Source organism: Gopherus flavomarginatus, chromosome 23 (assembly GCF_025201925.1).
Source record: "Gopherus flavomarginatus isolate rGopFla2 chromosome 23, rGopFla2.mat.asm, whole genome shotgun sequence".
NCBI classification, from domain to species: Eukaryota; Metazoa; Chordata; order Testudines; family Testudinidae; genus Gopherus; species Gopherus flavomarginatus.
Window position 1 is genome coordinate 9600875 of NC_066639.1, and position 10958 is coordinate 9611832.

At 51.9% G+C, this 10958-nt stretch overlaps 2 protein-coding genes across 7 annotated transcripts in view; one reads left to right on the top strand and one right to left on the bottom strand.

Annotated features, from left to right (window-relative positions):
* LOC127039384 (gastrula zinc finger protein XlCGF57.1-like) overlaps positions 1 to 10641 on the bottom strand; it is a 34268-nt gene extending 23627 nt beyond the window's left edge. For all 6 annotated transcript variants that reach the window (XM_050933049.1, XM_050933045.1, XM_050933046.1 and 3 more), the window contains exons 1-2: positions 10548 to 10641; positions 9475 to 9547 (exon numbers count right to left, since the gene is read on the bottom strand). The gene's annotated coding sequence lies outside the window, so the exon portion shown is untranslated. The remainder of the gene's footprint in view (positions 1 to 9474; positions 9548 to 10547) is intronic.
* The window catches only part of LOC127039734 (zinc finger protein 772-like), a 464874-nt gene that overhangs the window by 433413 nt on the left and 20503 nt on the right, over positions 1 to 10958 (top strand). The window lies entirely within an intron of this gene.

Genomic DNA, 10958 nt, shown 5'->3' on the forward strand with positions numbered 1-10958 from the left:
CTCAGTTTGCAGCTCACAGCACATGGCAGGAAGGGGATAAAAAAACCCATACAGAAGGAACTGATTATCTGTATGTTGCTTGGACTCTGGGGAGCAAAGATTCTAGGCATAAGCAAGAGATCCCGAGCTGATTAGCCTGGTTTAGTGCTAAGGAAGATATAGGGCTTGCTTATTATAGAGGCTTCTATTACCTTTTGAAATTTAAGACTGTAACTTGTCTCCATCTATAGGATTACCTGTTTTAACTTTGTAAACAACTCTCGTTTCCTTTTAAATAAGTCTTAATACAGGTTATTACAGGACTGGCTACAAGTATTGTCTTTGCTGTGAGATCTAAGATTCAACTGATCTCCGTAAGAGACTGGTCCTTTGGGACAAGGTCAGGCGTGACAAAGCCCTGGCTGGGATGATTTAGTTGAGGCTTGGTCCTGCTTTGAGCGCGTGGTTGGACTAGATACCTCCTGAGGTTCCTTCCAGCCCTGATACTCTATGATTCTATGACTGGCAGTAACCTGAACATTGCTGTGATTCGTGGGCTAAGGCAACAGTTCTCAACTAGGGGTCCTGGGGCCACTAGGGGCCACTAGCAGGTTTCAGGGTGGGCGCCAAGCAAGACCAGTATTAGACTCACTGAGGCCCAGGGGAGAAAGCTTAAGTCCCAGCGCATGGGGCTGAAGTCCAGGGCCTGAGCCCCACCACCCGGGGCTGAAGCCAAAGCCTAAGCAATGTAGATTAGTGGGGCGCCTGAGGCATGTCACCCCAAGAGAGGAAGAAAGTGCTCAGAGGACTCAGCCAGAAGGTTGAGCTCTGACACACTACTGGCTTAGAGGGTCTCTGCCAGTCAGGAAGGGCTAGCAGCGAGGGAAAACTGGCAACTGATGGTTGGAGGTGTGAAGAGGTTTGGGGTATGGTGGGGGAAGAAGCATCTGGGACTGGATAACCGGGGGCTGGGCAGTCTCCATAGGGGACACTTGCTCCTCCTGTGCCCTTTCCACATCCTCTTGTGAGTAGAGAATGACCACCCTGTCCCCACCCCCAGAGGCAGCCGTGTCTCAGGACTCTCCCAAGTTCCACCCACTAACTCTCTTCCCATTTGGGGTAGAGCTCGGGGCAACAAATTACCACCAAGATGAACCCAGCTGAATGCTGTTTGTTCTGGTGCTACAGGGGCCTCTGGTGGGTGAAAGGCAGAACTGTAGCACTTCTCAGGCAGAATGTATCTTCTTCATGCCAAAAAAAAAGAAATTCTGAGCTGGACGTGAATTCTGTGCATACGCAGTGGTGCAGAATTCCCACATGAGTAACTCACACCTGACACAAACATAACCTGCTCACTCCCGTCTCTTCTCCCTATGGGTCGAGTCCCAGAGCTGCTGCTGTCATTAATGCACAAAGGCTTTCACTCCTGTTAGTGCTGGCAAGACCCAATCCAGTTACAGGACTGAACCCTTATTTTCCTAGCACCAGGGACAGTCTCAGCTGAGGGGGAGGTGAGATGGGGAGAGAGTACAAAGGGGAAAGTTGTTGTACCCATGTTGGTCTCATGATAGCAAATAGGTATTTTTAATTAGTTGTAAAAAAATTACCTCACCCACCTTGTCTCTCCAAGAGATCTGAAAGTGGCAAAGGAGACAAACAGGAAGACAGAGCTCAGGACCCTAAACCAAACATTTCAAACTCCTGGAAGAAACTACATTTCCCTTCTACCCCTGGGTATGTTTGGATCCTATATGAGGGACCACCCCATTCCCCTCACAGCAGCAAAGGGAGACTGCAGCCAGCCCCAGATGGTCCTTCCCAATCCTGGCATGTTTGTTGTGACAGTTTGTGTGTGGCGGGTGCACGGGCTGGGTACAGCTGGACCCATCTGCAGATTGGAAAGTCAGGGCAACTCTAGCACAGCTTGGGGGCTGTGGGCAAAGGGAGCAGTTCTGGAGCTGGGTCTCTGTCCTCTCAAGATCCCATGGCACATGGCTCTGGCAGCATCAAGTGGGTCCATCACTGCAGGGGAAGATTGGGGAACTGTCTGAGATCAGGGTGAGAACTGGAGGGGAGGGTCCATGCTCAAGAATGGGGGATGGAATTCACTTCCCCACCCCTCTGCAGAGCTCAGCAACTAGGGATTTATCCAGTGAAGTGAATTTCACTCTGGGTGACTTTGAGTCAGCCACGGAAAGATCCTTGGGCCTTAGGTTCCACACTGGCCACAGGAGTTTACTAGTTCTCCCTCCCCAGACGGCCGGGGGCAGCCAGGGATAATTAGTGGGTTATGGGAATTAGAAGATGAAAATTCACTAAGAACAATGATATTTCTGTGTTTATTATTAAATCCCCAGACTCCCACCAATCCCCATCCTCCTTCCGATGAGCTATAAATATCTAAAGGACTCAGCTACTGATCCTGCAGCCAGTTCCTGCCCTTCCCCACTTTCTAAAGCAGCACTTTTAACACCAGGGCAGGGAAACATGTAAATACTTTGAACCAAATTCCAGAAGCTGCTGAGCATGGAGAAGTGAAAATGAAACCAAGGTTCCATCTCTCCAAGGACCTTGCCCCTAGTGCAAAATAACAGACACTCCCCAGAAATCTGAAATGGCCACTTCATAACTGACAAAACGTTAATAATCTGTTCATTTCTGGGAATTACCAACAAGAGAAACAACCCAGTTACGGTGATATCCTGAGGAAAAGATCTCATGTGTCTTTAGATCATACCCATTTGTAACCTGGAACTTTATACACTAAAATGCCTAATTCATAGCCCTACGGTGATTACCTGGCATCACTACAGGGCAGAATTAAGGTTGGGTCCCTTAGCTGTGAATTTCCATCCCCTAACATATTGCAATTGCGGTTAAATGGGTTTGACAAAATTCATTTTGTCTATTTCTTTCTTTTAATTTCAACAGATAGTGATATTTATTTTTAAGCCCTTTTTTCAATGTTTACAATTTCAATGTTCAGAGTTGTGGGAAGTTATGGGAGTCCTCTGACAACAATTATTTAATTATAGTAACCGCTGAGATTCCAAAAGCCAAATCATATAACTCTTCAAAGAGGAATTGTCAATGTCACACCCAAAATATACAGTGTAAATATCCTTAAATCAAACTCCACTTTTTCCAGAAGCATTTCTGTATATTACTTATACAAATATTTTTTCATGTGTGTCTGTGCACAGTGAAATCAGCATTTGCTGCAATTTATTCATAAAAATCTAATCATTTCAAACATAATTTTAAGTAATGAAGTACTTGAATTCTTTCACTTCCTAGACTCGAATGTTTCATTTCAGGATAATTACTCCCTCCCTGTGATGTATTTTTCTCTCAGTACCATAACCCTCTTGTGATGTAGCTCTTGTCTGGGTTCTCTCCTGAGGCCAGTGGCATTATGATCAGAAGGTGACACACTGACATATGAGCAGAGACACATGGAGGCGGGTGGAGGACGAGGTAACATGGAGCCTACCAGGGTTAAACATGGCCCTAAGAACAAACACCCTCTCAGCCTCTCCTCTCTCCCCCCTCCCAGAGTCAGTAACTGGGATAAATCGTTCCTTGAAATCTAAATAGCCCCAGTTTGAGAGACTGTGATTAACGCAGGTACCTTAGGGGCCGCTGCATCAACCCCCTGCCTGGATGAGGAGGATGAAGAATAGCAGTAAAAATGGGTTAGGCTGGGAGAGGGCACAGTTGATGTGAGACTGGGAGCCAAGTTGACCAAGAGGTCAGAACTCATAGAGGGTTTAGAAGAAGTCAACAGGACTGGGTAGAGACATTTCAGTGTATTTTCCCCATTAACCAGTCTGCCATGTATTTAATTTAGAAACTTTTCATTCTCATCTAAACACCTTGGAGCTAAGCTGGGTTGATGCATTTCCACTTACAGTGGTACAGTTTTAATTAGGTGTTTAATCAGATGCTCATGCAACACGAAGCAGTGAATAATGGGTGTGCTTTCATTCATTAACTTGACTGTGCTGGGCATCACTTTTAAAAAAAGATGGTGTGAGGAGTGTCAAAATTTTAGGCATTAAGAAATGGTACGTAGGTGTTAGTTCCTTTCTCATGCGTTTCTCTCCTTATTTTAATGGCAGTTTTGAATTAGTATTAATACAATGTTCTTTTAACAGCAGTAGGGTCCTTTTGTATAATTGTTTGCAAGATTTCAATGGATATTGCGAACCAACCGTCTTAACCTTTTATTTTGAGATTCCAAAATACAACCCAGCGCACCTCTCCTGAACGACTGCAAGCCCTGGCCGGTGACATGTTCCTTAGAGAGCAAACACCTGATGAGCCTTTTCACCCTAAAAGCGCACATTTGGCTCTTTGACATTGCTTTATTCGCCCCGCCAGAAAATGCTAAAGGGAACCCAGTCATTACACCCGACCGTCACTAGGTACAGTTCTACCAGCTATGGACCAACATTCAAATGGTTCTGTTTGTTTATCTTTCATTCAGCATTGCAATTCTAAGATCCTATTTAAAAACTGGAAGTGAAATCACTGAAGCAAGTTAAGAAGAGAGCGGCATCGGGCATAGGTGGGGGTAAAACAACAAATGGAAAGAACCGACTATGCAAAAAGGAACATAGCAAACTATCAGAGCCCCAGACCTCCGTCCAACTGAACCCACCCCAGCCAGGCATATTTAGCTGGATCTCTGAAAAATTGCCCAGCCCGTCTGGCAGTGAACGCTGCGTGTTACAGACAGAGCTACAGTGTATGCGTCTGCTCTGCTGACGTGCTGCTTGGGTACGGAATGCACCACGGCCACAGGGAGCAGAGACATGGACTCCTACAAAACACATTCCCAGATACAACTCCAATGCCGCATCTCCCCCACCTCCCCACTGTCTGCCATCCCCTCCCCTACCTCCACATGGCCATTCTCAGCCTATTGCTAACTCCCAGCCTTCAGCACTATAAATGAATAAAACATGGTGTTACAAAAGGTGGACTGTGCCACAGAAACCTGATCTGGACGTGAGTGAGGTTCTTGATACAGTTCCACATGGGAAACTATTTGTTAAATTGGAGAAAATGGGGATCAATATGAGAACCGAAAGGTCAATAAAGAATTGGTTAAAGGGGAGTCTACAAGGGGATCATATTGAATGGTGAATTGTCAGGCTGGAGGGAGTTACTAGTGGAGTTCCTCAGATCAGCCTTGGGACCAATCTTACTCAACACTTTTATTAGTGATCTTGGCACAAGAAGTGGGACTGGGACACAAAGCCGAGAGGGATTGCCAATATGGAGGAGGACAGGAAAATCATACAAGAACATCTGCATGTCCTTGAAAGCTGGAGTAATAGAAATGGGATGAAAATGAACAGTGCACAAATTCTAGTTGTTAGTCCCCAAGTGTATAATTTTGCAATAAGCTGGGGATTTGTCAATTGGAAGTGACAGAGGAGACTGGTTGATCAAAGGATAATTATGAGCTGCCAATGTGATGCAGTCATGAAATAGGTTAATGCAGTCCTAGGATACATCAGGTGAGGTATTTCCAGCAGACACATGAAAGGTTTAGTACTGTTATAAAAGGCACTGATGAGACCTCATCTGAAATACACCTCTACCTTCTGCCCTTAATGTCTCTGAGTCTATAAACTGTGCTTTGTGTTGCACAGACACTGATGGAGATCAGGGCCCCATCGTGCAGCACATGGCAGAGAACCTGACTGAGATCAGCACCCCCATTCTGCCGGGCACTGCACAGACAGAGAGGGACAGTCCATGCCCCAAAGAGATCACAATCCAAAGAGACAATGGGTAGGAGGAAAACAGGGAGGGGCTGTGACTTCCCCAAGGTCACCAAGCAGGTCAGGGACACAGCCAGGAACATACCACGTTAACGCCAGAGCCACATAACCCGCAGCTTGGAAAGGTCCCCACACCTCATTGTATTAGGCTGCAGGAAGAGGTGGTTTGTCCACGGATGCACAGGCTGTCTTGGCAGGGCAGCTGAGCTGCGGTCCCTGCACACAGCTGGGTGTGTGTGTCATGAGTCAGGAGAAGTCAGTGTCCAGTCCTGTGGGGTTGTGCTCCTCGCTCATACCTCCAGCACTCACTGCTGCCCCTCCCTTACCAGCTGCACTGGTCAGCCAGCCCCAGGACTCTATGAGGTCACTGTCCCTCCCACTCCACCACTTCAAACCTGCAAACAGGGACATGGTGCACCAGTGCCAGAGTGCACTAGTGTAAAGTCTGTCTGTACTAAGGGTTTGCGACAGTGCCTAAAACGCCAGTATGGCAGAGACCTTCAGTGCCCAGAACAACAGGACGGTGGCACTAGAACTGGGATCTAGTTTTAGCTCTGTCACAGACCTTGCACACATCAATGTTTCTCCTCTCAGCTTTAGTCTCTTTACCCAGCTGCCCACTCACTGGGGTCTCCTCTCTCTCCACAGCTGCTCACCACTAAAATCTGTGTGCGTGTCACCAGAGCTGAGGTACTTCAGCTCTGGAATAGTCTTACAAGGGGGGCTGTGGAGTCTCTTTTCCTGCAAGTCTTTAAGAGCAGGTAAGACAAACCTCTGTCAGAGATAATCAACATATAATTGGCCCTGCCTCAGCAGAGACAGCTGGACTTGATGACATCTTGAGGTCCTATCTAGTCCTACATTTCAAGGATGCTATGCGATATATATGTATAAAACAACATACAGAGAAAAACCGCACAACATGATGATGTCAAGCCATTCAAAAAACAACAACAAAACAAAAAACTACATTGCATAGCATAAAATGACACAATACTAAGGAGAAGAAAGCAACACAATGCAAACTAACACATCTTAGGACAAAAGTACACAATGCAAAATAGCTCAACTCAAACCAACACAACATAGACACTAAACAAGCTCATAGACTCATAGACTTTAGGGTCAGAAGGGACCAATATGATCATCTGAGGCAAAACAATGCACCATAAAACTATGCAACACAACATGGTGCAATCACAGTTAGAAAATGCAACATGCAAAACAGCTCAGCATAGAACAGGACACAGCACAAAAGAGAATTATTTCAATGCAGGCCTGGAAGGGATCTTGAGAGGGCGTCTACTCCAGCCTCCTGTGCTGAGGCAGAACCAAGTATCCCTAGACATTCCCAGACTGGTGAATCTCTAACCTGGTCTTAAAAACCTCCAGTGAAGGGAATTCCACAGTCTCCCTTGGAAGCCAATGCAAGGCAGATACAGGCCAGAGCAATGCTGAACACACATGCTGGGCTTGTGGATAAGGGAAGAGGCAAGAACTGAAACAATCTGGGTTCAGTTCCCAGTTTTGCCACAAATTCTCCATGCAAACTTGAGCAAATCACTTCAGCTTTCTAAGCTTCAGTTTCCCCATCTGTAAAATGGAGAGTCGCCTCCCACCATTGCCCTATTTAGTCTTTGTGCCTTTTTTGACAAGGCCTCTCTGTCCCTGTGGGCATGTCTACACTGCAGTCAGACACCGGCGGCTGGCCTGTGCCTGCTGACTTGGGCTCACACGGCTCAGTCTGCAGGGCTGTTTAATTGCAGTGTCAATGTTCAGGCTGGGGCTGCAGCCCAAGGTCTGGCACCTTCCCACCTCGCAGGGTCCTACAGCCTGGCTCTAGCCTGAGCCCAGACATCTACACTGCAATTAAACAGCCCCTTTGCCTGAGCCCTGTGAGCCTGAGTCAGCTGGCATGGGCCAGCTGGGGGGGTTTAACAGCAGGGTAGAGGTACTCTTGGTGTCTTTTCCGCACCTATCACAATGGGGACCCTGATCTTGGTCAGCGTCTGTGCAGAGCCCTGCACAACAGGAAGCCTGATCTCAGTTGGGGACTATGCAACTCCTAGCATTACAGGATCCCTGATTTTGTTTAGGGCCCCTGCAGAAACTGGCTAAATGTGGGGGCAGGATCTCTGTCAGGGCCTGTGCAGTGCACAGTACAGTGTTGGGGTGTGATGTTTGTTAGGGTCAGTACCATGCCAGGCCCAACGGGGACAAACGTCTCAGTCGAGGTCTCTGAAGTGCCCAGAACAATGGAGGCAGCTGTTTGGGTCACAGCCCGGTCTCACCCCCCAGCCCCGCCCAGCCCCACGCAGGGACCCGAGTGGGGCCAGGCCCCTCCCCCCGCCAGGTCCCGCGGGGCCCCAGGGCAGATCCTGGCCAGGCCCGGGGGGTGCTGGGCTCCTGCGGGGACAGCAGCTCCGAGCCCCCAGCGGGCGCTAATCCCCCCCGAGCAGATCCCGGCGCTGCGAGATGCCGGGTCCCCCCCCCGGACACTGGGGCAGAGTCACCACCCGGCCCGGCTTCCCCCCGGGGCTCGCTCCGGGACCTGGAGCTGCAGCTCCGCAGCGGGGCGGGCAGAGCCCGGGGCGGCCCCAGGGTGGCTCCAGCAGGGCAGGGCCCGGGCCGGGCGCGGGGGGGTTAATGAAGGGCTCTCCCGCCGCGATCTGCGCATGCCCAGAGCCCCCACGGCACAAACCCTTCTCCGGCCCCGGGAGAGGCTCCAACGGCCCCGCGCGAGCCAGATCCACAGCCCTCCCCAACGTCACTTCCTGTGCAGGGAGAGTCGGGAACTACATCTCCCAGCCTGCACCGGGGCTAGGCAGACCGTCTCCCCGCCCCTTCTCCTTTTCCCCTGCTGAGAAACCGCCCCCCCCCCGGCCTTTTCCCGGGGAGCGGTTTAATACAGCGGCAGCGCTGGGAGGGCTTGTGACCTCTAAACAACCGCCAATCCCCAGCCCTGATCCCCCTCCAGCGCACCCCAAACTCCAAGCTCCCCCCATCCCTGACCCCCCCAGCGCACCCCAAACTCCCAGCTCCCCCCCAGCCCTGACCCGCCCAGCGCACCTCAAACTCCCAGCTCCCCCCCAGCCCTGACCCGCCCAGCGCACCCCAAACTCCCAGCTCCCCCCAGCTGTGCCCTGGTGAGCGGTGCCCAGGGGATTTAGAGGCCGGGGGGGTCAGGGCTGGGAAGAGCTGGGAGTTTGGGGTGCGCTGGGAGGTTAGGGCTGGGGGGGAGCGGCTGGGGATGGGGCGAGCTGGGGATTTTTGAAAGCAGGGTAGCGATATCTTTGGTGTCTTTTCTGCAGCTGTCACAATGGGGACCCTGATCATGGTCAGTGTCTGTGCAGAGCCCTGCACAACAGGAAGCCTGATCTCATTTGGGGACTCTGCAGCTCCCAGCATTACAGGAGCTCTGATTTTGTTTAGGGCTCCTGCAGCAACTGGCAAAATGTGGGGGCAGGATCTCTGTCAGGGTCTGTGCAGTGCACAGTACAGTGGTGGGGTGTGATCTTTGTTAGGGTCAGTGCAATGCCAGGCCCAATGGGGACACAGATCTCAGTCAAGGTCTCTGAAGTGCTCAGAACAATGGAGGCAGCGGTTTGGGTCACAGTCGTGCGCTGCCTGGCACAAGGGGGGCTGTGATCTCAGTGCAGGTCTCAGTTTTATCTGGCACAACAGTGGGGTCTGATCTCACCTGGGGTCTCTTCAGTGCCTGGCAGAATAGGGCCACGCTCAGTACGATAGGAGCCCTGATCTCAGTCACACACCTGGAGAGAAAAGTGGGAAGATTTTCGAGAATTCAATATCAGTATTTCAGAACTGAGGAGAAAATGGGGCACAAACTAAATATTTGCCAATATAAGGGACAAGCATCAACATGTGGGGAGATTTTATGTCACCATTCAACAGTTCAAGAGAAAAGAGGGGAAATTGGAGGGGATTATACAGGGATATTGAATCAACAACAGGATGGGACGGACTCTTCTTGCCTCACACTCAGAGGGCCAGGAGGGAGCCCTGGGTGATGTCTTTTCACAGGGGAAAGGAGCGGGGCTGGAGGCAGAAGGTCGCTGGCTGTGGGGAGGGGCTGGCAATGGGGTCTGGGAATGTGACAAGCAGGTGATGTGGGGGGGAAGGAGTAGCTAGACTAGGAAACCTGGGGCTGGGCCATCCCCATGGGGGACACTTGCTCCTCCCTCCCCTTCCTGGCCCTTCCCACGCCCTGTTGCCAGCAGAGAGGGGGCCCCCAGCCCAGCCCAGAGGTGTCCCTGTCTCAGGGCCCCCCCAGCCTCTGCCCAGCTCAGAAATCACTCGGGGGAACCATTTCCCACCCACACAAGGACAAATCCCTGCAGGTGAAAATGGGGGAAACACCCCAAACCTGAGATCTGAACTGGCCATTGGCGAAGGGCAGAGAAAATGGGGCACAATGGGGGGAGGGGAACAGGGAACTTCTCAGGGTTTGGGGGAGGGGGGGTCACCCTGGGCGCTGCTCGTTGCTCTCTAGGGAGAAAGGGGGCAGGACGGGAGAGGAGGGGGGTCCCCACGGGGGGGGCAGCGGTAAATCCGAGGGGATCTCAGCCCCCCCTTTCTCTCCCCGCTCCTCGGGGGTCACCTGCTCTCTCCCCCCCCCCCCCGGCCATGTCCGGGCTGCACAGACATTTCCCCCCCGCCCCTTTCCCAGCCCCCGCCCGGCCCCACAGGGGGGTTAATGCGGGACTCTCCCCCTCCCCGATCTGCGCATGCCCAGAGCCCAACGGCACAAACCCTTCTCCGGCCCCGGGAGAGGCTCCAACGGCCCCGCGCGAGCCAGGCAGAGCCGGAGCGGCCCGCGCTCGCTGGCAACCCAGCTCCAGCTCCAGCTCCAGCTCCACCTCCCCTCCTCACGTCACTTCCGGCCCAGGGAGAGTCAGGAACTACATCTCCCAGCCTGCCCCGGGGGCGCTTCCGCTCCCTCCAGCCCAGGGAAGGGAGGTCCCCGGGGCCAGCCTGACCCTCCCCCCCACAGCTCATCCTGTGCCCCGGCCCCGGCCCCACCTCCTCTGCCAGCCGGTGCCTCTGAGGCCGCCCCCAGCCGCCTTTTCCCGGGGGGCTTGAGAGACCCACGTATTAACTGCTCCCCCCGGCAGGAGCGTGTACGCCCCACTCGTGTCCCCGCGCGCCGCTACCCTCACCACT